The 25,312-nt window shown below is 31.8% G+C and overlaps 1 long non-coding RNA gene across 1 annotated transcript; it reads right to left on the bottom strand.

Moving 5' to 3' along the window:
* Positions 1–3,353: 3,353 nt before the first annotated feature.
* On the bottom strand, positions 3,354–9,166 carry LOC132726136 (uncharacterized). The gene is made up of 3 exons (XR_009625150.1): positions 8,995–9,166; positions 3,706–3,851; positions 3,354–3,414 (listed from the first exon to the last, which is right to left on the bottom strand). It is a non-coding gene; the product is annotated as an uncharacterized LOC132726136 (long non-coding RNA).
* Between the last annotated feature and the right edge of the window lie 16,146 nt (positions 9,167–25,312).

Here is a 25,312-nt window from a genome sequence, read left to right as displayed (position 1 = left end):
GTATGCCCTTTAAATTGAGTTTATCAGTTACTGCCGTTGCTGAAAAAGTTTTCGGACAGTTTTATTAGCAGAAAAGGTATTTCTCAGGCATGGAAGCAAGGCTTTCTGAAAATAATTGAACCGGAACATAGTGTTAAAACTCAATCTACTTTCTGATAGTGCCTTTTTCTTTAAAGGTTTTTTAAGAAAAAGGGGAAAAAATTTATAACTTTAAAAACTTTGAAATTTGGCGGAACAAAGCAGAACCATAAAAAAATTTCCGTAACACAGTAAATTATAATAAAAATGACAGTCCAGTTTTGAGGGTGAAATTTGGGTGAATTAAATTAATAAAAGTTAGAAATATTTTTTAACAAATAAAAACAAAAACCAAGGGAAACATGATTTATTTTTTCTTTTCTTTTTAAAATTCACTTTCGCCGAGAGTTTTCAAAAAAACAAAAGTATGGTAAGGACTATTCCTTTCCCCCTTTTACTGTCCATTTTTAAATTAAAACCAAAACTATTTTTTTTTCTGTTTTCAAAAAATAAAATGAAAAAGGGTAAATTTTTTTTAAATAAAAATACAAGGTTTTTTTAAACTTATTTTAATTTTAATATAGACTGTGATATATTACATTAAAACTTGTCTAGTTTTCAAAGGCACTTATTTTCAATATCAGTTCAAAGGCTATCTTAATTGTTAAGTGCAACATTTGATTTTTTTTTTTTGTAGTACACCAAGAACCCCGTAATAAACAAGTGCACTTATAATTGTAATTTATTTTCCTCTTCCAGCGGGATAAAGTAAGGCCATATTGAAAATAAAAATCCCAAAATTCCAAAAGCACCGTCCCAACAATCGCACTGGCTATAACAAGCCGGTCTGGCAGTAGCAGACTTTTTCTTGCCTCGACAATTGCCACCAGCATACGCAAATAATTGTTTCCCTTGAAAATATAAAAATGTTAAATTTGATGAAGTGAACAAAAAATACATTAAATTGAAGATCAAAAAATGAAAAATCTCTTAAAAAAACCCGAAAAACCAGGGAAAAAAAAATTGTTTTTGCAAAAGGGGGCGGCCTTCGGAAATTTTTGGAAAATTTTACCCAAAGGGGTTATAGACGTTTCTAGAATGTGCAAAGTTTTCCGCCCAATTCAACCAATATTTAAGCACTTGCTTCAAATGAATTCACCATTTTACATAAATGGGTAAATTTTTGTGATGATCATACTCATACTTGCGGTTATCATGGTTTTTAATAAACTAGACACACAATGCAACACGTTAAAAGCGGCCATGGTCCCAAACAAAAATATTTGTATGGTGCCTTAAAAACGAGAAAACAATAGCCCTAAAAATAAGTAAGATTGCATTTTTGAAAATAGAGTTTATGAAACCTTCAGTGAATAAGTGTAAACATTACTCATATTTAAAAAAGCCTAAGAATATTACCTGGGGAGCTCATGTCGTGTTTAAATATACTGGAACCATCCATTTTAAAATAAAAAGGCCCAAGAGAAGAAACGCCAACAAATAATGTGTGCAAAAAACGAAGTTTAAAGATCGGAAATTCGTTTCATTTGTTATTGCTTAAAACATAAAAAGGAGCCCTCAGGGGGGGTTTTGGTTTTTATTATGGAAAAACTAAAAATGATTTTGTGGAAAGGGCTCTACTTGGGTTTTTTCGGTTTTTTGCTGACATTCTTTGGGCTACAGAAAAAAAAAAAAAAAAAAAAAAAAAAAAAAAAAAAAAAAAAAAAAAAAAAAAAAAAAAAAAAAAAATTTGAGCGAAGATTTTCCAAATTATTTTAAATATTTGCTCAATAAACTGCATGTTAGGTTCACTAAAAACAAAACAAACATTGACAAGACTTTCGTCCGTTTTTGTAAGTTTAACATGTTGGGACAATTGTAAGTAGAATTTTCGCGTTAGATAAACATTGTTGCCAATACAGTTAGGGAACCATTTTAAAGTCTCTATCGGATAAACCTTTAATTGCAAAGCATAACACCGAGCTTTGTTACTACGAGGCGAAAGGGAATATTGCGGAAATAAACCGTGAAGGGGTTAGCCAACTGAACTTTCAGAACAACGAATTCTGGGAGGCATTCTACATGTACTTGGAAACAAGTGTTTTAATGTCCAACATATTTATCTTAATGACTGTACAGGTCTTAGTTCTGTAAGAGAAAATATTTGTATTCCAGCACGTTTTAAAGATCTCAATTACAGATAATTCTCTCGCGCGAACATTTGTTTGTTTCAAGTAGACGATAACCAAATCAAATGAACGATTATGTATCCCTTTCAACCGGTCTTATTCGATGTTGATTAGAAGAAGGGGTTTCATTTTTGTTAAGTAAGATTGAGATCCTTTACACATTGTTATGTCACGCGTCCCAATCATTTCTGACTCATTCATGTTAAACATTACCTTTATCTTACTAGCCACTTATATTTCATAACAATATAATACTTCGCCTGCTATTACTGTTTTGTAAACTGAGTGTAATGACAATTTTGTATGAGTTTTGGCGTCCGTTGTCAGGTGGTTAAGGAATATTGCTTTTCCCTCATAGAAGGGGATCGAATTTCTTTCCATGACTTTGTTTTTCCTGCGGAAAAGTTACGAAACCCTCTTACAAATATTTTAAATAATACACAAGGTGATTGAACATACACAGTGCATTCTTTTTTATGTTTAGATATCAAACTTGCTTGACTTTGTGGGAAAAAGACATAAGTTTTGAACATAATTTGAATTTTATCATTCAATATTTAATCATTTTAAGAATACTTATGGAACATAAAATTTATCGTTTTTATTAATCATATTTAAAAACACATTTTTCAAGGAAATTTTAGGTTGCTTTAAGGTACTGCTTTTTGATAATAAACCTAAAACATCACGCATTATTTTTTCATTTTTTATTATGTTTACTAAACATGTTTTAGGAATAACATCAGCATAAATGACCTTAGACACTATGTATATACTTGTTGACTCAAATACTTGCATAAGGTTATTTGGGCTAATCGCAACTAGCACATTCAGTGCTTTTGATTCTTCTGAGTTGACAGGGAAAAAAAACCTACTAACCTAGGGCAGCAAGAAACGTGTACTGCCAAAACACATTTTTTGCTGACCCCTTAAAAAGCCTCTAGTTAATCTTAATTCTACTCAGAACAAGAAAAAACACTTGTAAGATCTTAGAAACATGATAACTAAGTTGATTCTGTCAGGCACTATGTCTTACTAAATATATTAAGAAACTTCCTATTTTACATACCTTGTTTGCATAGATATAAAGCAAATATTCCAATAGGCCAAGAAACAACAAACAGATAGCTAAAGTAGTGCCATCATATTTAATCGGGGGGCCTTTTCCTTGGTAAATCGCATCACTAGTCTGAGGCTGATGAACAGACTGAAAAATGTTAATCAAATAAAAAAAGCACACAAAAAAACAACAACGAAAAAGAAACAACATAACTTGCATATTATAACCATTACATTTTCGGGGTTCTAATAATAATATTTGATTTTTTTATTTACAACCATGCACTTTTTTCTCAGACGCAGACGAGGTCACGAACTGCAAAAGTTTCCAAAAGCAAAACAATTAAGAATTTTTATTTTGTAGACGGGAATAACTCACTGAAAAAAAACCCCACATTATTCTGCTATTAAAAACGCGGTGCAATATCAACTTTTTTACCATATTTGTTGCATTTGTGTTGGGTCGATAGGTTGCTTGCATCGGATATGGCTGCCAGACATAACCTTGTTGCGGCGGAAACAGTTGTGGTGTGTAATACCCGTAGGAATGCCTATTTGGGTAACGGTCTCTAGATTGGTCTAATCCTAAAATGAAAAATTAAAATTAATTTATCAAATTAATTAATTTATTGAATTAATCAAAGTTTAATGTACGCAAAATATGAACATGAATAAATGTTTAACACTTCCTTGTGTGGTTGTGTTATGTGTTGTTTGTGTGTGCCGCGGTGCCGTGTACGTGCTTTTGATGTTGCATGTGGCGCATTGTTGTTGCGCGCCATGTGTGCTTTGTTTTGTTTTATTTTAGATACACAGTATATGGAAAATTTTGCCTTTTCTTGATGAGTATACCTAGGGGTTTCCCTCCATAACTATATTTCAGGGAACGAGCTCGAGAGTCCATTGTATGTAATATCGTTTAATTTACACTGGGTTCCGCTGAAAAGGAAGTCACGTGACCTAAGTTTTGCACAGTACATTTTAATCTGGCTAAGAATTTTTCAGCAGTCAGATTAAATATGAATTCTGACAGATAAAATGATATGACAAAATAGACAACACAAAAGTGAAGTTATTATTTAAACATTTTAAAAATTTAAAGAAATTAACGTAAAAGTAAATTTTCACACATTAGAGTCATTGCTTTCAAGTTCAACTGAAGCTAAAATAAAACAATTTTGTTTTACACTTTTAAAAGAGATTATAGTGTAATATTAAGACAAATTTTGTCAATACCCACTACATTAAAGCATAAAGTTACTATTAAAATTGGAAGTCCTGTTAAAGTTAAAAATATAAACAACTTTATATGATTATGTTTAAATAGAACCATTTTAATTTTGAAAAGAATCAGGTGATCAACACCTACAACGTTATTAACATAAATAAAATTTGTTCTGATTTTTTTTTTCCTAATAATATTTTCTAATACTCCATAGTAAACAGGACTGTAATTTATATTATCATTGTTGCCTGGTCGACAAATCTAAGGGGAAATATGTTATATAAAACATTAAAAACTATGTCATTATTAAAGTGATGAAGACGCAGCATTATATAAGGAAGGGGCTAGAGTGCATGCCAGTACTAAAGTGAAATGCAGTAGTGCTCATTTTATTTTAACAGAAACATTTCTTAGCTTTAACCCAAGTCTAAGTCTGAAAAAGTTTAACATTTTGGTTTTAAATAATTATTGTTCTTTCTTTTTATCATTCCTTGAACTACATGTAATGTATATGTAGTACATGTAAATATTTTAAAATTTTGTTTTAAAATAATGTACATATATTACTTACATTCATGAAATTGGAAACTTGGATTAATAAGTCAATAAATATTTGGCCTTCAGATTCAAAAGTTCACTATTAACCCCTACCAAAAGGATTAAATTGTTGACCAATTTTGTTTTATTCAAGTATTTCTATGAGAAAATTTTCTAAAAAGGTGTTTTTCTTCTTAAATAAACAACACTTGCAGGGTAATGCTAGATACCCTTGTCAAAAAGTTCCAAGTGTATTCTTTTTATATGTCATTCGATTAGATGGCCATTGCCATGAACGCTTTCTTTTTTTTAATTTAATTTCAATCCAAATTATTTAAAAGACATCAATAATAATAATAATAATAAAAATTTAATTTAATTTAATAAAAAAAACCAATCATTCCACCATTGATCTGCCATAGTAATGCCAAGAATAAGTTATCAGTACATGTTGTGTACAAAATTCTACACCTTTGGGCTTATTGTGATTTCTCCAAAACAACATGCAACCCATAGTAAGTGACTTTTTTCCAACCCAAACAGCGGTTTTTTATTTTGCAATCAAGGATAACTATTTTCATTATGACAGGGGTTGTCATTATATATACTATTCTCAAATGTCCAGTCCGGAGAGTTCGAATTTGGTATTTCACTTGTACACTTGTATATAAATACACGCGTTTTAGAGTTACATTAAGAGCTCTCATTAATCATTTTGACATAAGCTCAGTCTGCATGTATCTTGTACTATAATATTCATAAATCAAAGTCATGTTCCATAGTTCACATTATGAAATAAAAACCTTAATATATGTTATATACATGTCTTGACTTGTCATTTCTATTAATATGATGTGTAAAGAGTAAAATACGACAAACTTTTGACGTGACGTCATTTGCGCTATATAGAAATATAGCGTAAAGCGCGCTAATGTTAGCGTTTACACTATGGGCGCGTCAATTGAAAAATTACTAATTTTAACAGTTCACTGTTCTATTTTAAATTATATTTTGATAAATAGAATATTATATTTCGTGTAGATTCAATACTTACATTTATAAACTCGTTGAATAAAACGATATTACTGCTCGCCAGAGGCTCGCATAATATGATTTTATTCAACTCGTTCAATAAATTTAGTATTAAAACTACACTTCATTCAATATCCATTATGTATGTCATGGCGACGAAAGAATCCCATCGTCGATAAGGAGTTCAGCTTATATTTCAACCTTAGACTCAGCTGCTGATGTCTTATCTAGGGTCTACAAAGTAGGGAGGGGCGACGGGGAAATGGCTAGATGTTTGAGCCCCTAGCACAGAGAAAAGCAAATTTTGAAAGGTTATTTCTTTAGTTTGGCAAAACAGTCTTTTTGAAAAAATTTTCCTTTTTTAAATTTAATTTTTTGGGTTACTGCCAGTTTAAAAAATCCCACAATTTTGGGCTAATACTCCTTTTTAAAAATCCCATGGACCTTCAAACCCCAACCCCCTTTTGCCCCCCAAAATTTAAATTTTTAAAGGGGCAGCCTAGTAACATTTTCCGTTGTCTGCCCTCGAACGAAAGCTTCTTTTTGTTTTCCCTTAAGGGGCCAAGGGGGACCCTTCAAAAAAGCATATAATTTTTTCCCTTTTTAAATTTAGGGGAAAAAACCGAAAAATTGCCCATTAAATAGTCTGTATTAGATAAAAGGAAGTTATTACACGTGCCATGCATGATAATGAGTGTAGTTGTTGATTTAAATGATCATATAACATTAAAGTATGAGGGTTCTTCATTTTATGGGTTATTCGAATATTTTGATAAAATATCGGGCGTTTTGATGATTATTAATGCTAGTTCATTTTTTTCCCCTGTGCCCTTTACAAAAAACAAAAAAAAAACGATTTTTAAAAAGGTTTTTTAGCATTTTTGTCCAAAAAACTTAATCCGGTTTTAGGGAAAACTTTTTTTTTTAAATTTGAAAGAAGGGCCCCTCCCCGTGAGTTAAAATTTATTTAAGCCCTTGGAACGAGTTTCCCCGGAAAAAACCCCTTATTACCCCAATTTTTCCCAAAAATTGATTTTTTCCCAATCCAAATAGCGAAACCCCGCCTTTCAAAGAATTTTTAAAAGATAAATTAAAAAAGGGGAAAAAAAAAAAAATTAATTTCAAACATTTAAACCTATTAAAAATTTCCCACTAAATTTTTTTATTTATTCAGAACTTTTAGAAGTTGCATCTAAAAATACAACTTCTTTTTATTAATTTCATATACATTTTCTTTGTGTATCTTGACTTTTTAATTGACGAAAATTGTTTATAAAACTGGGAAAACTCACGTACATCATTTAGGCTGCCTGGAACGGGAATCGCAATCCAGACCTCTCACATCCTAAATGTTTCACCAAAGCTGCCTTCTATGCACACTTCTTAAATTCTATTGTCTTTTTGATAAATGTTACTGTGGTTTTACGGTTTTGATAGATGCGTTGTTTTGAAAAATGGGGCTGTGAGTTTTGATATATGATGGTGTCAGTTCGGTATATGGTGCTGGCATTTTATAGTAATTGAGTTATAGGCTTTCAAATAGAGTTATACCAAATGAAATTGTCAACCCAGGACATATAAGCTCATATTTAAATTATATGGTTATCTTTTAAATCACAGCACCATTTATCAAAACCTTACCACCACTTATCAAAAATCACAACACCGCTTCAAAACTACATATCTATTTATTAAAATTACATCACCAGTTAGGACGTGTGTATTAGTTTGTTTGGTTTTACGGCGCGCACCAACACAGTATAGGTCATACGGCGCCGAAGCAAGAAAGTGGTGTTTGGCTAACCTCGGTATTTACAAACTTCAAAGCAACACTAGGGGCTTAAACTGTCTCACCTGATGAAGCTTATAGGTGCAAAGACTCCAGTTATAACAATCAATTTATCGCCTCTTACTATCACACAGGGTAAAGTGGGACTGCTATTGTTATGCCTCAACCATTAACGGGCGACACAGGCAAAATGTTCATTTCTTCGTTTTGAATTTTTCATTCATTATTCTGTTAATACACTAAGCAGTATCAGGAAAAAATCATTTTATAAAGAATGAAATGGTTGTTTCCTAACTTGACCCACTTGGGTCAGGTTAGAGCGTTAAGACTGAACAATAGTTGCCACAGTGAACTCTGGAAACGTTGAAGAACATGTCAAATGAATTCCTTAGACTTGTTTCAATCATACAATATCAATAGTATCTGTTATTGTAACTTCCAGGGTGTGTGCAAGTCACATGTCTTGTTTTAAAACTACTTGGTGATTCTGTCGGCCTCTAAATTTTGTTCAACAAATATGGATATATTTAAGCTTCAAACACAAAATATACAGCATTTATACAGATAGTCATGCTGGTACTTTACAAAATGTAGCGTGGTTTGAATACATAAGATCATTTCTATATTTTTGCCATCAATTTGCCTGAGTATCCCTTTAAAGGCAACCACTCGGCCACAATGGATAAAAGAAGTGTGCAAAGAATGTAACTACATGTATACCGTTCCATAGAGCTTCACAAATAAATTTATGTAACTTGCAAATATAAATAATATTAATCCTTTCAATAAATGCAATCCTATACCTGCAATCATTTTATAAATACGTGAAATATAATATAGTTGTGATGTTATTTTCGGCTATACACTTATAAAGAAAAAAGACGCACAATACGCCAAACACATTTTTGTAATTCATTTCAATGCTTTTATAATTATATGCGATAAAAATAATTTTAACATTGCCATCATAGCATAAAAAGATTAATTAAACATATCTAAGAAAACATTATGAGTCTCGCCAGGCATTTCCAATGTAAAGATTTCTTGAATTATTTTGAACACAGTTTCAAAACAAATTCTCGTAAGACCGTGAAAGAAAAAAGACCCTTTATAAACTTAATTAAAATCCAGTAAATATAAAATACCTGCACTATCCGACATTTTGTTAAACGATATCTGTTTTGATCAACTGAAATATTTTCACGTCCTAAATATGTATTTGTCAATGTTAAATTCTATTTTTGGAAGAAGGAAGTCTCCTACAAGTTTCACTGCATTTAATATGTCAAACGCATCAACATTATTTTTAAAGCGAGTTTCTCAGACCAGTTTCTGAAATTCTCTAAAGTTATTCATTAAATACAAACCCCGCGCATCGGTTACGCTATGGTCAGTAACCACTGACTTCACACAAATCACGTGATGATGGTCTTATCACATGATTGTGTAAAGATGGCGGATACGCCGATGAAATCGTTGAAAAATTGTTTTATCTGTGATAAACAGCGACATTATAACTTGCGCTCTGGTGTCAAATCTGTCGATATGATTGAAAAAAAAAGTCATTTTTGTTGAGTGTTGAATCGATATTAATTATTACTTGAATTATTTCCTCCTAGAGAGGGGCCATTGTTTTGGAAATTAACGGTGCGACGAAAATGCTGTTATGGCAGAGATCTAATCATGTAGAGGGAGATCACTGCGTGAGAGATTGTCATTGCCATTTATAGCGTAGTTCTCAACCCTTGTATGGCTGCATTTGTGCAATCAATTTGCCTTTCTTTGATTTTTAAACAGTTTTTTTATATTAAGAAATTTCAAATTAAAACCTTATAATTAATGTCTGCTTGTATAAATATAAGTACTGCAACGTCCTGCAAAGTTAAATTGAATTCTAGCCAGTGGTGGCTTCAAAGTTGTCTACGTAACATGTATAAACGGACGGACAAATTGACAAACGGATTTCTCTACCATAAGGTACTTATGTTGATACATTACTGTGCTACATTATTTTCCTAACCACGTTAAAGAAAACAAGGGGGCCAAGATGGCTCTAGATCGCTCACCTGACCCATCGAACTCATCCGAGCAATTACCTAAACAAGCATCCTGCCAAAGTTTTATGACAGTTAAGTCAAAAATGTTACCACTAGAGTGCTAAAAAGTTTTTTTTTATATCTGAGTAGTGTGACCTAGTTTTTGACACCAGGTGACCCATATTCGAACTTGACTTAGAAATTATCAAAACAAACTTTCAGACCAATATCCACGATATTTGAATTAAAACAGTAGCCATTAGAGTGTCTAGTTTTAGCTCCTGTGGCATAATTTTAATTCGAGATGACCCATGTCCAAACTCACCTGACCAATTATGAGGACAAGCATGCAAACAAAGTTTGATGATGATTGAGGCAAACATGTGTCCGCTAGAGTGTGGATGGACGACGGACGACAAACGACGGACGACGGACATTTAGCGATCCTTAAAAAGCTTACACTGAGAAGGCTCAAGTGAACTAAAAAAAAAGAACCAATCTCTACGATTATGAGATAAAAACCCAAATTTCGAAAACAAAAATGTCCTTAAGACCTGTTTTCTCGCGTTGTTCCTCAAATGTTATTAGATTTCCAAAATAATAAAATGTCACTAAAATAGGCATGTCTCATATTCAGTCTTCGATACTAGATCGATACCACAGGAGCTAGTTACATAATCAAATAGTTTACATAATGGGCCTATATATAAATATTTGATTATGTGACTAGCACCTGTGATCGATACTAGCTTAGAGATTGCAATATTCGGAATGAAAATACCCCGGTAGTTCTGGTATATACGTATTCTGATAACAGTCTGATAATTTGGGATATAATAATAATTTTTCTGTCTGAGCGTAATACCTGCGCCGCTATGTTTTAAATACTCGATATATTAACAAATTTAATAGTGTTATTCCTATGGTTTTTTTGTTGTTGTTTTTTTTTTGCTGTATATAACAGTTAAGTAGAGAAAAACTGATTTACTTTTGAAATAAGAGACAGTAATTTTGTTTTGAAAGAACGACATAAATATACTGTAATTTGTTTGCGTTGTACAATATGTACAATATGGACCATTTCCCTTAACTGGATTATATTGATTTAACAAGTGGACCATCCACCCATTAACTCCCACCCACCCCCTACCCCAAAACAACAACAACAAACGAGGAAGTATTTTTTCACAATCTGGATTATCCAAACATTTCCCCAATTTTCCTTTATTAAATGTTTTTAAAACTAAATTTTCTTAAAATTTACATATTTATTTTTTAAAAGTTTTTTATATTTTAAAATTACTTATTTATAGCAAAAATACATAATAAACCTCATTGTTAGGTATATAAAACCCATTAAACAATATACTCATATTTTGTTATTCCGTTTGCTTCCACGATATAACAAATTAAAATGAAATTATTATCACTTTTTATTTCCTACACTCAACCCAAACAGATACTTAACACTTTATAATAACCTGTCGTTTTTATAGATATTACATCATTTTTAACATAATTATTTGCGGCCTTAAAAAGATTTTAAACGTAGTAAATATAAACCGAAAAGTATGGAAGCCCTGTAGGTACATTTTAAAAAAATATTTAAAAATAAAACTTATTTAAAATTTAATTCTGAGTATTTAAAATTTAATTTTTATATAAAATTATTTAAAATTTAATTTTTAATATTTAAAACTTAAATCCTACCATTGAAATAGGACGCGGGAAAACATTCCGTCGACATGTTGACGCCATGAGTAGCGGCAGCGAGAATACGAGTAGCGAAATAAGTAAAGTAAGTTGGTATTTATATAAAAGAAAAACTGTTTTAAATCGCACAAGGACACGCATACAAACCTATTTTTCTTGCTCAGGACAGGCTTGGGCGGGTTCATTTTTTTTAAAAGATGATTCATTCCAGATTGTAGGGATCCGACCATAAAATGGAGCCTTTGGAACCGGACCAATTTAATTGCGAGTTTTTAAATTCCAGGGTCTCGACAACTCGCTCCCGCTGGGTTCGTCCTTACATAGTGTTGCCACATACTAATATATATGTATACTGTATAGGTACGTGTGTTGAGTTCAAATTGAATAAAGTAAGTTTGACTTAAACTTATTCTTACTCAATTTAGTATACATGCTTTTAAACAATTAATTTTATGTCTTTCGTTTTATAAAACGTAATTACTTTACAAACGAAATCCCATACTTTAGCTCAGTAGGAAGAACGTTCGGTATATAGGTCGCAAGTTCGCTAGTTCGATCCCCGGGCGAAGCATGTTTTACTGTTGAAAAATGGCGTTAAACCAAAAACAAACATATACAGTAGCTATGTGAGATAATAGAAAAAGATGTATAGAACTAGTCTGTGCAATATCCATTATCCGTATCAATGATAACTTCATGCTAAGGTCAGGGCCTCAAGTCCATGATAAATGAGCGGGCGAGTTTTAGAAACACAACTTGGCCTGTTTTATTTCAGTTTATTTAATCATATATTTGAAGGAAAAAAATCTTGAGGGCGATTATAGTATAAAAGTAAACCGACAAATTGACTCTTATTCTTAGTAGAGGTTTTGCACGTAACACTTATAAGTTAAAATACTATTATTAAACACATTTAAGTATGTAAGTATACCTCTGTGACAGAAAATGAGAAAAGGGCATATAAAGTGACATTTATGGTTTAAAGCTGAATTAGACCTCTCAACCCACGCAAAAACAGAATTAAATCTTGGCATTGTGCAAATAGATAGAGATAAGCTTGAACTATAAATCATGTCTTTTTGCAATATTAAAAGTACTCAAATTTTATGATCATATAGATTTTAAAAGTAAATAGGATGTCTACGTATAGATTTGCAATCAGAGAAATATCACTTCCTGATACAATATGTAAGGTAGGTAACTTAGTTTATCGTTTTGATTAATTCTAAAATAGAATAAGCAATATCATATTTAGGCAAATAGTGTCTTAGATAATAAAAGTCATAATAACTTAACATTTTTTCAAAACAGTTTTTTTTACTTTCCATATTTGTTACATGTAAGCTATCGATAATAACCTACATGATCCACAGGAATTTCTATAATGGTGCATTAATTAATCAGTAGCGTTCACATAAACTACAGGGCAGTCACTTTTACATTTTAGGCAGTTTTAGTATTTTATCTTTATCATTTGTCACTATCGATTTTTGATCAACCCCGTCATATCTTTTGAAATATAGGAAGTCCTAATATACATTTTTCATTCTGCCTATTTGTTTATCATTTTTAAAAATTAAACTAGTGCAGCTCAACCGGAGAACAAAAATATGAACATTATGTCACTTTTATAAGAAATTATTAAAAAGGGCTAAAATGGACGACACTGAGGTTGAATTTAAGTACGTTTTTTTTTTAATGAAGGTCTGAACCAATAACTTGAAAATGTTTTCTAAGATATAATGCAATTTAAATAAGTCCTAATATACATTTTTCATTCTGCCTATTTGTTTATCATTCTTAAAAATTAAAAATATATTCTAACTCTGGAACCATTGAAACAGTGGATAGTGTGACGGGAAATATTAAATCAACTAGAGTGAATTCGTGTCGATACTGCAATTTTTCGCGTTTTGGAACAACTGTGACTATTATTAGCGCCCGAAACCCTACCAATAGGAACTTTGCAAGAACCGGCACAATGGACAATGACTCATTTGTAATTCTGAACTATATCATCCGACTGTTCGATACATGTATATAAATTACGCATGATTGTATATAGGGATAGTTTTAAAGCTTTTTTCTTTCAATATTTGTCCTTTCTTTTAATCAAAATACAATGGGAAAAACAACAAGGAAAAGTACCTTAAGGTACAAGGTTGGAAAATTTACAAACTTATCATATACAAACCACTCTTGCGATTTCAAGCGGTTCAATATATCATGGTTACTGCTTATTGTTAAAACCTTGACATAAAAAATGTATAGTGGATGATGTCTGCCATGTCGTTTCTTCGTTCTGTCGTTATTTGAGGGCGACACGCGAAAGAACAAAATATCAATTGAAATAGTAATTCACGTTTTAGTTGCACTGTTATTATCGTTTTTTATTTCACGTTTTCCAGTGTTTTATTGTAATATATCAGATGATTATATTCTGATAAACCACTAGTGAAATTTATAAAATATAATTTTCACTGTAGCCGGACTATATCTAAATGCGGATAAATAGAAAATCATAACGAAATGGAATAACAGGCAGAAATAAATGCTGTCATGCGTAAATTTTGCTTCTTTAGGAAAAGAAAGTCAATGTCACCATACATCATGTTAAAAATGTAACAAAATTAGACAAAATTTAACAGAACTATATTCCAAAATCAATGATGTGACGTCATGATGTGATTCGTGAACACCAGCTATTATATTTTCACTCGTGGCTACGCCACTCGTGAAAATATGGCATCTGGTGTTCACTCAAGAAAATTATATTTCAATCTTACATGCAAAACAAACAAATATCCTCTATGTCGTTACTTCGTGTCAGCGCCGTTCAAACACGATATCACGACAAAAGGAAAGTATGAATGCGCCAATACGAGATTTTAATGCGACAACACGAATATAAAAATATCGTATTGTCGCCCTGTATTTGACTTTATCTCGTTTGGTTACAGAAACAATTTCTTTTTGTATATCAATAGGACGTTAATAAACTCAATAAGCATCATTTTAATTTGTAGATGCGAAAACAGACAATTGCGGAGCGATGCCAAATGTTTAAGGTATCATTATAGTTTAGACTGTAACACACCCATTTACTTGATTCAATAAAAATATGACATTATCCTAAACTAAAATGATAAAACTGATCAATAGCAATGTAAAAGTAAAGCCTATAAATAATTATAAGCAATATACACATACATATTATTGTCAGACTTTCTATATGAGACATTGTTTTAGATATCGAGTTACTCTATCTACTCTATGAGTAAATAAATGATTGTATTGTGCAATTATTTGCCATTTTTAGTCAATAATATCGAAATATCATTGATCAAAATAGAGATGTATTGTGGATATGTTCTACCTTCAAAATCAATTTTTATGTAATATGCCATGTTAATAGACCAATTACTTTAAGGGAACAGATACCAAACCATTTGGGAATGAAAGATCAAATTCCTTTGCCCTTCTAATCAACGCTATAGAAAGGATTGTAAGTAAAAAAATAAACATCTTTAAAAAGGTAAACATCTCTTGATAATTTTGACACAATATATTTTACCTTTTACATTTCTATGGAAATACCGTCATATGTTTCATAATACTAGAGCTTTTACTTAAGGTAATTCATACCCCTACCAGAAAGTATAACATTTTTGAAAATAGATTATCTGAACCAAACGCGAACTTGACCTTATTTTATGATATTTCATCTCTGTACCATAATTAGTACCATTAATTGCCCAATATCCAGAAATTGTTTTTCTATTTAAGCAACAATGACTTTAACCTTAAACCTAGGGGGTCCAACAACAATCAAGAACAAGTTAGGAACGATATATCTCTTCATAAGCTAGTTATGCCGAGTTCCTTTACAATAGCTCATTCCGAACTGGATATCGTCCAGAAACCATTTTATATTTTTAGTAACAAAAACATTAACCTTCATCACACGAGGTTCAACGACAACCCCAAGCAAGTTCTCCACATAAACTTGCTAAATACCAAGTTTGATTACAATATATCATTCCTAACTCTCGTTATTGTACGGAAACCATTTTTCTATCACTAACTCATTCCTTATTCTTGTTATTTTTTTTTCAGATTGAAAGTCAAACGAAAACATGAAAACAGTTATGTCAGCAAAAATAATATCTTATAATAAATTCTAATTGTATGACTATTGTTTATAAACAAAAAATCTAAATTAAAAAGTTCATCATTATTTTGTTTTAATGTTTAATTCTAATAAATCCGGTCCACCACTTCTGACTATGAAGATGCTCTATCAAATTAAGTCTGCATGCAACATTTTTGATTTTGCCGATTTTGGCATTCTGAAAGTTTTTAAATTTTTAACTATTTATTTATTTCATATAAATGATGGCCAAAAACAGATTGACAAAGAATGTCTAAAATAAAGGTTTGTTGGTGATATATATGTAGTGTAGATATATTTTTGGCAAACACTAATCACCATATCATTTCAGCAATATTCTTAAAATTTGTGTTTACTTTTTGCCCCAAGGTTTAAGAGTATTGGAATATGTGTCTTATATACATACCTTTGACAATAGACCGAAGGTCTTTTCTTTGTAAACTATTAACTTTCATTGCCTCCACTTCTTCAGGTTCGACATAAAAGAGGACCTAGGACGGTAACACCCGACTCTGCTGTCATTTCACCAATGACGATATATAATGATGAATCGGAAGAAAACGACACTATTTTAGAATATATGATAACACAAGTGTACCGTCCCTGGATAAAACATCACATTTATATAATGAATATTTCATGTTTACTTCCAAGAGGTTCGCTTTTATTGTCCCCCACCTTTTCGAAGAAAAAAAGGAGGATATAGAAATAGGCACTGTCCGTCCGTCTGTCCGTCCGTCTGTCAGTCCGTACAAACCAGAGCTACATTATGGGGGTTGGTCTATTGTTCTCATAACAATAGATGTCTTTGATGTCATTCATTCCGTTTCTCTTGTGGGGTTATTTTCTGCATTTTTGGGTTAAAGAGAATAAAAGAAAAAACAAAAGAAAACCCCATAATGAAGCTTTGGTAAGAATGTCCGTCCGTCAGTCACACTTTCGTGCCCGGTTCATAACTTTGTCATTTATAAAAGGAATTTGAAATAACTTGGCACAAATGTTTATTATAATAAGGCGATGTGTCATGCACAACAACAAGACCCCTACCTCCAGGGTCAAGGTCGCACTTGCTCATTCAAGGTCAACACTGTTTATTTGAGGGTATATGTCGTGTCCGGTCCATAACATCTCAACTATAAAGGGATTTTGTAAATACTTGCCATAATTGTTCACAATAATAAGACAATATGTCAAGAGCAAAAACCAGTCACTTACCGTCAAGGTCAAGGTCACACTTGGAGGTCAAATATTAACATAGTCTGTTACAGGGTATATTTTGTGTCCGGTCCATAACTTTGTCAATTTTTTGTCAATTTATTTCAAACAAACATCTCAAACAATAGTGAAATAAATAAATAAATACAAGAGAGATAATATGTACATTGTATATCCATTTTGGATAGTTTGCAGGCCGAATGTTAAATATCGTGATGATAAAACTCCGATTGTTCATTGTATATATTTCAATTTAAATGCTATCTACCTGACAGGTATGATAATTCACTCATTATTTACACTTTAAATGGAAACCTCTTGTTGGTGTTTCTGTTTTTATAATATTTCTAATGAAATAATGATAAAATCTGTATCATGTATATGATGTTTAAACTGACAAATGGAATTTCTGGGTGAAAATGGGCTTAATAAAGACTATATTCAAGCAGGATCTTCCACAATTAGGCAAAGTATACAGTAGGTCAGTATGCACTGCACTGAGACATGTTTCCAGATTGGTTTTAAGTCCCCAAACCTTTAAACCAATCTTGAAGCATGTCTCGGACAATTTTTTCTGTCTATAACAAGTTTTGCCGGGAAATGGATCTGTACTTTCTGGCGTCTTGCTCTTTCAAATTTGACCTCTTCAGAGTTATACAGTTCAGATCTAACTTAAGATATCTCTTTTGGATATTGTCTATCTATACCAAACCCCGTACCTTTAAGTTTATAAGCTCTTGACATATTAATCGTTCTGTGTCTATGTAATCATTAAATCTCACAACCATTGGGCGCTTAGGGTCTTCCTTACCAAAGTATTTCTTGTCAGTTGTTTTGCAAAGTCTGTGAGCTCTTTCGATTTTCATATCCCTAACATCAAGATCAAGTTTATCCTCAAGAAAATCCAGAACAAGGCTAGAGCTATTCATTCTTATCTTCTCCGTAATGCCATAAATGATAATGTTATTTCTCATATTTCTTGCCTCGCTGTCAATTGACTTTTAAGTTAATTCCATTGAACACCTAGATTGCCTCTCAATTAAATTCTCTAGTCTACTAACTCCATTGTCTATCTCTCTGTACGCTTTGTTTACAATTTAATGTTCTGATTTTAAAGGTGCCTGAAAGCTCTCAATTTCTCTAATTTTATCATAATTTCTGTTTAGCTGTTCAAAGATACAAATCAATTTATCGTCAGTTTCTATACCTGCGAATGCATTCACACTACCACTGCTGCCTTTCTTTCTTTTATTTTTTGACACAGTTTTGAATTCCCTGCTCCCGCCATATTTTATATTCAAACCTATTGTTCGTTGACACAGAGTATTACTCATTTAAATCCAAAGCATCCTTACTCTCATTTGCACTTTCAATTCCAATGCCACCTTCCTCAGATAAAGAACCTCCTGTATTCATCACACCAAAAATAATCCAACAAAATTGAGCTAGAACAACTTTATTTTTAAATTAATAAAATAAATGACAGTGAAAGAAAAGCGTACACTTGACCAGTTTGATCTTTGACCCATATATAAACACACATGGCTGGCAGTGCATACTGACCTACTGTATACTTTGCCTAATTGTGGAACATTTTGCTTGAATATAGTCTTAACTAAGCCCATTTTTCACCCAGAAATTCCATTTGTCAATTTAAAACATTATACACATGATACAGATACAAATTAATGAAGTGTCAGTACGCCCTTCCTTTTGTGTTATTACGCCTTTATTCGCTTTATTACGCATTTTCTTCGCCTTATCACGCCATTTAAATCGAGTAATAACGTCTGTCCAACATTTTATTTTATTGCATTTGATACTATCATGCTTTCGTAGTTAATTTTCAGCAATGTAGGTCAAAACGGTTTATATATATCTACCCCGCAAACTAAACCTTGAACTTTCAAATAGTGATAAAAGTGATATGGTTAAACTATAATTTTTTTATGTATATGCGTATCGTTTTAAGATATAAAAGGTTAATTATGTTTGTTAAAACAGGACACATATCGATTTAAAAGCAGAGAATAATACTTTTTGCCACAAAATGTACTAATTCAAAAAAGTAAGTACTTTTACTTTATTTATAAGTCTATGGTTTTAAATAATCTAAAAATAGAATAACCAAGCTTATTTTATTAGTCAAATATTGTGTTACTGATTTACTGTCTTTCTTTCATGATCAGGCCCGAATGACATAACATACATCTTCGTGTCATTATCTAAAACTGACGAGCAGCTCTAAATATCTTCCGTGATCCACTTGAAATTGTTTTAGATAGCCTATGGAAATTATCAGTAACATTCACTTGAACCATAGGGCAGTCTTTTTACATTTTAGGCAGCTTTTGTATCTTATCCTTATCATTTGTCATTATCAATAATAATTGGTCAATCCCCGTTATAAAAGCCGATCTTTTGAAATATATAGCTGATTCAACTCAACTTGACAACGAAGCAATTGGCATAATGCCACTTAAATAACAAATTATCAAGAAAGTAAGATATCAAGTGTTTCAACATTTGAGAATTGGTTTTATTGGTGAAAGAAACGCTACTGATGTTGTTTGACATGACTGGGCTGGAAATTATTTTTCGATATTAATATACCATTTGACAAGTATCAAAAATAAGCTCGGTGATCCCAGTTCATTCGTTTATAATGTTCCTGTTATCATTTCTCTAGACAGTGCACAGTTTAAATAAACTATATTTTTAATTTTTCATATTTGTCTACATTACGCCTTCAAGATGCGTACAAACTGAAAAAATGGGCATGAAAAACTCTAAATCTTTTTCTTCAAACAAGATATTTAATAAACATGTATATGCGTATCTTTTTTTCTTTTGTTTTACAAAATCCTACAACAAAAACATGAAACGACTTAACTGATGCACGATTAATATCCATTTTACTAACTGATGGCAGGGTTCGGGCGCTAACATTTCTTTGGCTGAGGTTGTTTTAGATTGCTTATGTCCAGTTTCGGTGGTGGCAAACACTTTAGAACCATTGGGACCGCGCATGTGGTGAAGGAAAAAGTAAATCATCGAACATCTGTGACCATATTTGGCGCCGAACCCAGCAAATAGCAACTCTACAAGAAACTGCACAACGTACAATGACTTAGTTGTAATGATTCACTATACATACGACTTGGATACATAAGTTATTTGCATTAACAATATTGGGGTAGTCTTTAATCTCTAAATTGATTCTTCCATTTTGTTATTCCCTTTTTTTCATAATCAAAATGCAATAGCTTTAACAAAAAATTTGATGTGTAGTGCGTATTTGTTAAAGGTTCTGTTATAAATAATTGACTTCTTAGATCAATTCAATTTTTATTCTACCAAGTATTTGGAATTATGAATAAAGGATACATTTGGTTCAACAGGAAGGAAGCAAAAAAATAATATTCGTTTGAGGACGAGTGCTGCTAAATTGCCGCTGATAAATTCATCCTTTAGCCGGGTTCCGCTAAAAAAATTTATAGCGGTAAATATTACACGTTACTGTGTTAATAATTTGGCAAGTATACCTTGAGTGAATCGATAACAAAAATAAATATTTGGAAACCAGACATCCTTGGTTTTTACCAAGCACTTTTATGAGAGATAATTTCACACGCCCACTAACACTGTCTTAAGCCATATTCAATTCTCAAAAGTTGTACATGTAGTATAGGAATCAATGATTCCGGGGAATTAAAAGTTAAAAAAGTCTTATCCAATTGCATTGAAATTATATACATACATGATTGAAGTGAATCAAGTGAGATAACGATAAAAAAATAACGCACGTAGGGTCAATGTAAACAATCGTTTATTATATGTACATTATTTGATAAAAGTTGTTGAATTAAAACTTAATTTTCGATAATCTATCTTTATTTGTTATTACATGTACGTAAAAGGTCAACGACAATAATACAATCTAATGTAAATTGGGTGGTTAAATTACTCTTTTTTTGCATTTTTATCTTCAGATGCTTATAACAGTATCATGTCTTTATGAAATATTTATTTAATAGTTATCATTCGTTTCCATTTATTTTTCGTTCGTTTTCTTAATTCAATAATAACAGTATGTTGAAGTGTATGCAACTATTTTATTTATGAATGCATTTGTCAAGAAAACCTATTTTTGTTTAAGGAATTTGTTAACATTTTTTTCTTTACCGTTTGTGTAGCACCAATTGATCTTTGATCACAACAAATAATACAGGTTTAATATTAATATATAATACAGTACAGTTAAAAGGCTCTTGAAATCACAATAACCTATACATTGAAAAGTAAAGGCTTTTGATTAATAAAACAGGGATTTGTGCCGTGTGGCGGCTATAAAAAGTCTCTCCGTACATTTAATCAATGATGTTATACTTTCGATCCTTGAAGATCGTTCAGCACGACATTATTGTTGTGTATACATTTGACATGGTATTTTTAGTTTCTTGTATTTGGCCTTTTTCAATTTGGGTGGTTCCAGTATTCCTACTTGAATACTGTTTAATCACCCTTAGGATATGTTGCCTGCTTTTTAAATTTGTCTTTTGACGTCTTATCTGTGATATGCAGGCTTCATAACCTCAGATCCCCTTTCAAAATTCCATTTTATTTAGTTCCGCCCATTGTTTTCTCGTTTAGGACACACGCATTCTTTTACTTGGGGACCATACGCCGCTTTTCATGGAATGACACTACTGTGTCACATTGAAGGTTCCATAAAAACCGCCGTATGAACACATCTGCGGATGTTTTTAAATTCAAAATTTTACCATTTTAGTGTTTTAAATGTTGAATTCTGCTTAAGCCGGTGCTAGGGGGCGTGGACGGTAACTTGCACTTTCCAGTACCGTCCATGAACAGGCTGAATCAAACCGAGTTTGCAACATTTTCAATTTTGCCGTGTTGGGCTTTCTTTAGGGATTCTGTATTTATCTATTCTACACTGTGAATTCTAGAACTTGATAAATATCTTAATTCTTCAATGTAATTTCAGTTTCTTTGCAGTATATGAAAACGATTTACATAAGCCTGCCTCTTTAAGACCTAACAAGAAATATCTTGAAAAAAAAGCCGCTTTTGCATGCATAGGTTTTGTCATAGCATATTATTTTTAAATCTAGAAAACACTGCCAGACGTTCTTTTGCTAAATAAAACTGTTATGTTTCGTCGTTTTGTGTAACTTACATTTACATATCTATATGTTTTATAATTAAGCAAAATATATAAAAGATTAATGAGCATGATTGTTACTTGCACTTTCCAGTACCGTCCATGAACAGGCTGAATCAAACCGAGTTTGCAACATTTTCAATTTTGTCGTGTTGGGCTTTCTTTAGGGATTCTGTATTTATCTATTCTACACTGTGAATTCTAGAACTTGATAAATATCTTAATTCTTCAATGTAATTTTAGTTTCTTTGCAATATATGAAAGAAAACGATTTACATAAGCCTACCTCTTTAAGACCTAACAAGAAATATCTTGAAAAAAAGCCGCTTTTGCATGCATAGGTTTTGTCATAGCATATTATTTTTAAATCTAGAAAACACTGCAAGATGTTCTTTTGCTAAATAAAACTGTTATGTTTCGTCGTTTTGTGTAACTTACATTTACATATCTATATGTTTTATAATTAAGCAAAATATATAAAAGATTAATGAGCATGATTGTTACTTGTAGATGCATAAACAGACATTTGCAGAGCGAAGCAGATACTTTCAGGTATTTAAAGCCTTTTTACATGTCATTATAGTTTTTACTCATTAAAAATAAAAATACGTGTTATCTCTTTTTGTTAAAGGTCTTGTGATAAGTTGTGCACAACTTTTTATTGTCTGAAGAAGAAAAAAATAGATACACTTGATTTTATTTTTTGTCATTGTGTTTTATATTAATATATTGATTATCGATGTGTAAAATAAATCTGGATATAAATGTCGAAAGAGAAATCGTAACGTAAAAAAGGAAGTAGTATTGACGACGAGTTTTTCAGATTGACCAAAGCGTTAAGGACAGGAGGCCCGTCAGATGTCAAAAGGGATGAGAATATTAACTATTGCGAAACAATAGTACGTGCAATTTTGTAACGAAACAAATACAGTGGTATATGACCAGTTATTTCCCGTATTTGAGAACACTTCACAAAAATCATATTATTTTCTTTATTCAATTTAGAAAAATTATCCAATAACAGAATAACAGAATGGCTTCTTCTTCAAAAATGGTAGCTGTTAACATGAATACCGATATAAGTATGCGGTATTCTCAAGAAAACGATGTGATACTGACTTTTTGTTAAAGAAAATTGATATTCGTCTGGAAAACGTAGATCAGTTACTGAACAAATTAGATACATTAGATCTGAAGTGGATAAATTGGAAAAGAAGTTAAATCATTATTGTGTATGGTGCAATATAATGCAATAGATGGCTGCAGTTAACTTAGAACCTTGGAAAGTTGTGTGGATCATATTGAATTGCCGAAGACTGAATCCGTGTCTAAGATCCAGCTACTCGAACGTGAAAATGCCACTTAAAATGATTCATTGTTGTATGTTCAGTCCCAAAGCATGAGGAACAATCTGGTATTTGGTGGCATAAGTGAGTCGACCAATGAGAAGCTTACATAAACCGAAGCTTCATTTAGGGGCGTTTAAGGTAAATAACTTTAGGATAGCCCAGGATATTGCTGACACTTTAAGAATCCAACGTGCGCATATGATGGTACGCACAGGGAAGGTGATAGGCATGTTGGTCGTATTATAGTGTGAAATTTACGTTCTTTAAGGACCGCAAACTCGTTCGAAACAAGCAGTCCGAGCTCATAGATAAATGGTTTTATGTTCACAAACAGTTCCACTAGATGTTATAGCCAATCGTCGTCGATTGGTTCCCCTAATGAAAAAGGTTTTAGTTTTAGCGTGGAAATGCAATGGCCTTACTGATGGAAAATTGAATGATATTGACATTGTTTCTAAAATCAGATATATTTTTCTTTTGTCTGAATCGTTGACTGATGAAAATTCAAATATTGAATTGAATGCGTTTACTTCTTGTATTTTTAAAGGGAGTTTAGGTGTAGAAAGGCCAAAATAAAAACTGGGGTTCTTGTTTTATATATTAGAAATGAAAACAGGGAATAGAAATAGCAAAAAATCAGTTTATTTTGACACACTCTTATGATTGAAATAAGATATAGGCTTTTTAATTTTCAATGTGATTTATATCTATATGGTTTATGTTTGTGGTCCAAATATTTTCTGGCTGTTAATTCAATTGATGAAGACTTATTTAATATTCTTGCAAAGGAAATTTTTCACTTTGAGCAACGTAGTAGTGAAGAGACTGGAACTGTCGCGTAGGAAACAAACCTGATTTTGTTGTCTGTGACCGAAATGGTAATGATACTGACTATGATGAGTATGTTCCCGATGTGACATTATGCTAAGCCTTTCAAGATCATTTGTGTATTGCAAGAGGGGTAAAAATGCTTGATATTTGAAACTTAGAGGTTGTAATTGATTTTGACTATTTATGAGTTGTTTTTTAACTATTCAGGGTTCTTTGTTTTAAATAATCAGTATATTGTAGGCAAATCGTAAAGCGTCATGCAAGTGTTAGTATTTAAAATGAAAATAAACATGTTAATCCATTTATTTGCTCCAACTATTTGACTCTTTTGTTGGGTCTATTTTGATTTACGCATGTTCAAGAGTCTCGAGAGAATTCATAAGTTTTGTAAAATTATACGAGTCGAACAGAGCGCATGCAGTTCTGAAATATATGGTGTTATCCACTATATGTTAACAGATATGTTCATATGATTAAGACCTTCATTGTTAAGTTAATGAATACAGGTAACATTATTTTAAAAGGTACTCATCCCAATTTGCTAGAACGGTGTAATTTAAATGGTACAAAACTTGGCATTCCTTGTAAAAGTTTGCTCAAAGAATATGGATTTTCTGATGTTTGGAATTGCCTAAGAAGATTTGAAGTTAAAGCATTAACAAAGGATTGTAGATTTTTTTGAACAAAAATGATTTTCTGATATAGCTGTTAATAACGTTTAAAATAGTATATCTGCATAAAAATTATGTTAAAACTCGCTTGGGTATTGATTATCTTAATATGATTTCTTGTAAATATTCAAAAATATGACTCACGAAATTATGTTTATCTGCCCATAAGCTAAGAATTGAATTGAATTGCCAGGTATGACCAGGATAGGTTGGAAAGACAGAAATTGCCAAATATGTGACATCAAGGAAATTGAAGACGAATTTCATTTTGTACTTAAATGTAAAGCATATA

Source organism: Ruditapes philippinarum, unplaced genomic scaffold (genome assembly GCF_026571515.1).
Source record: "Ruditapes philippinarum isolate M1 unplaced genomic scaffold, ASM2657151v2 ctg1824_1_1_1_1, whole genome shotgun sequence".
In the NCBI taxonomy this organism is placed as follows: Eukaryota; Metazoa; Mollusca; class Bivalvia; order Venerida; family Veneridae; genus Ruditapes; species Ruditapes philippinarum.
Note: the sequence above shows the minus strand (reverse complement) of the source record. Positions and strands in the feature narration are given on the sequence as shown.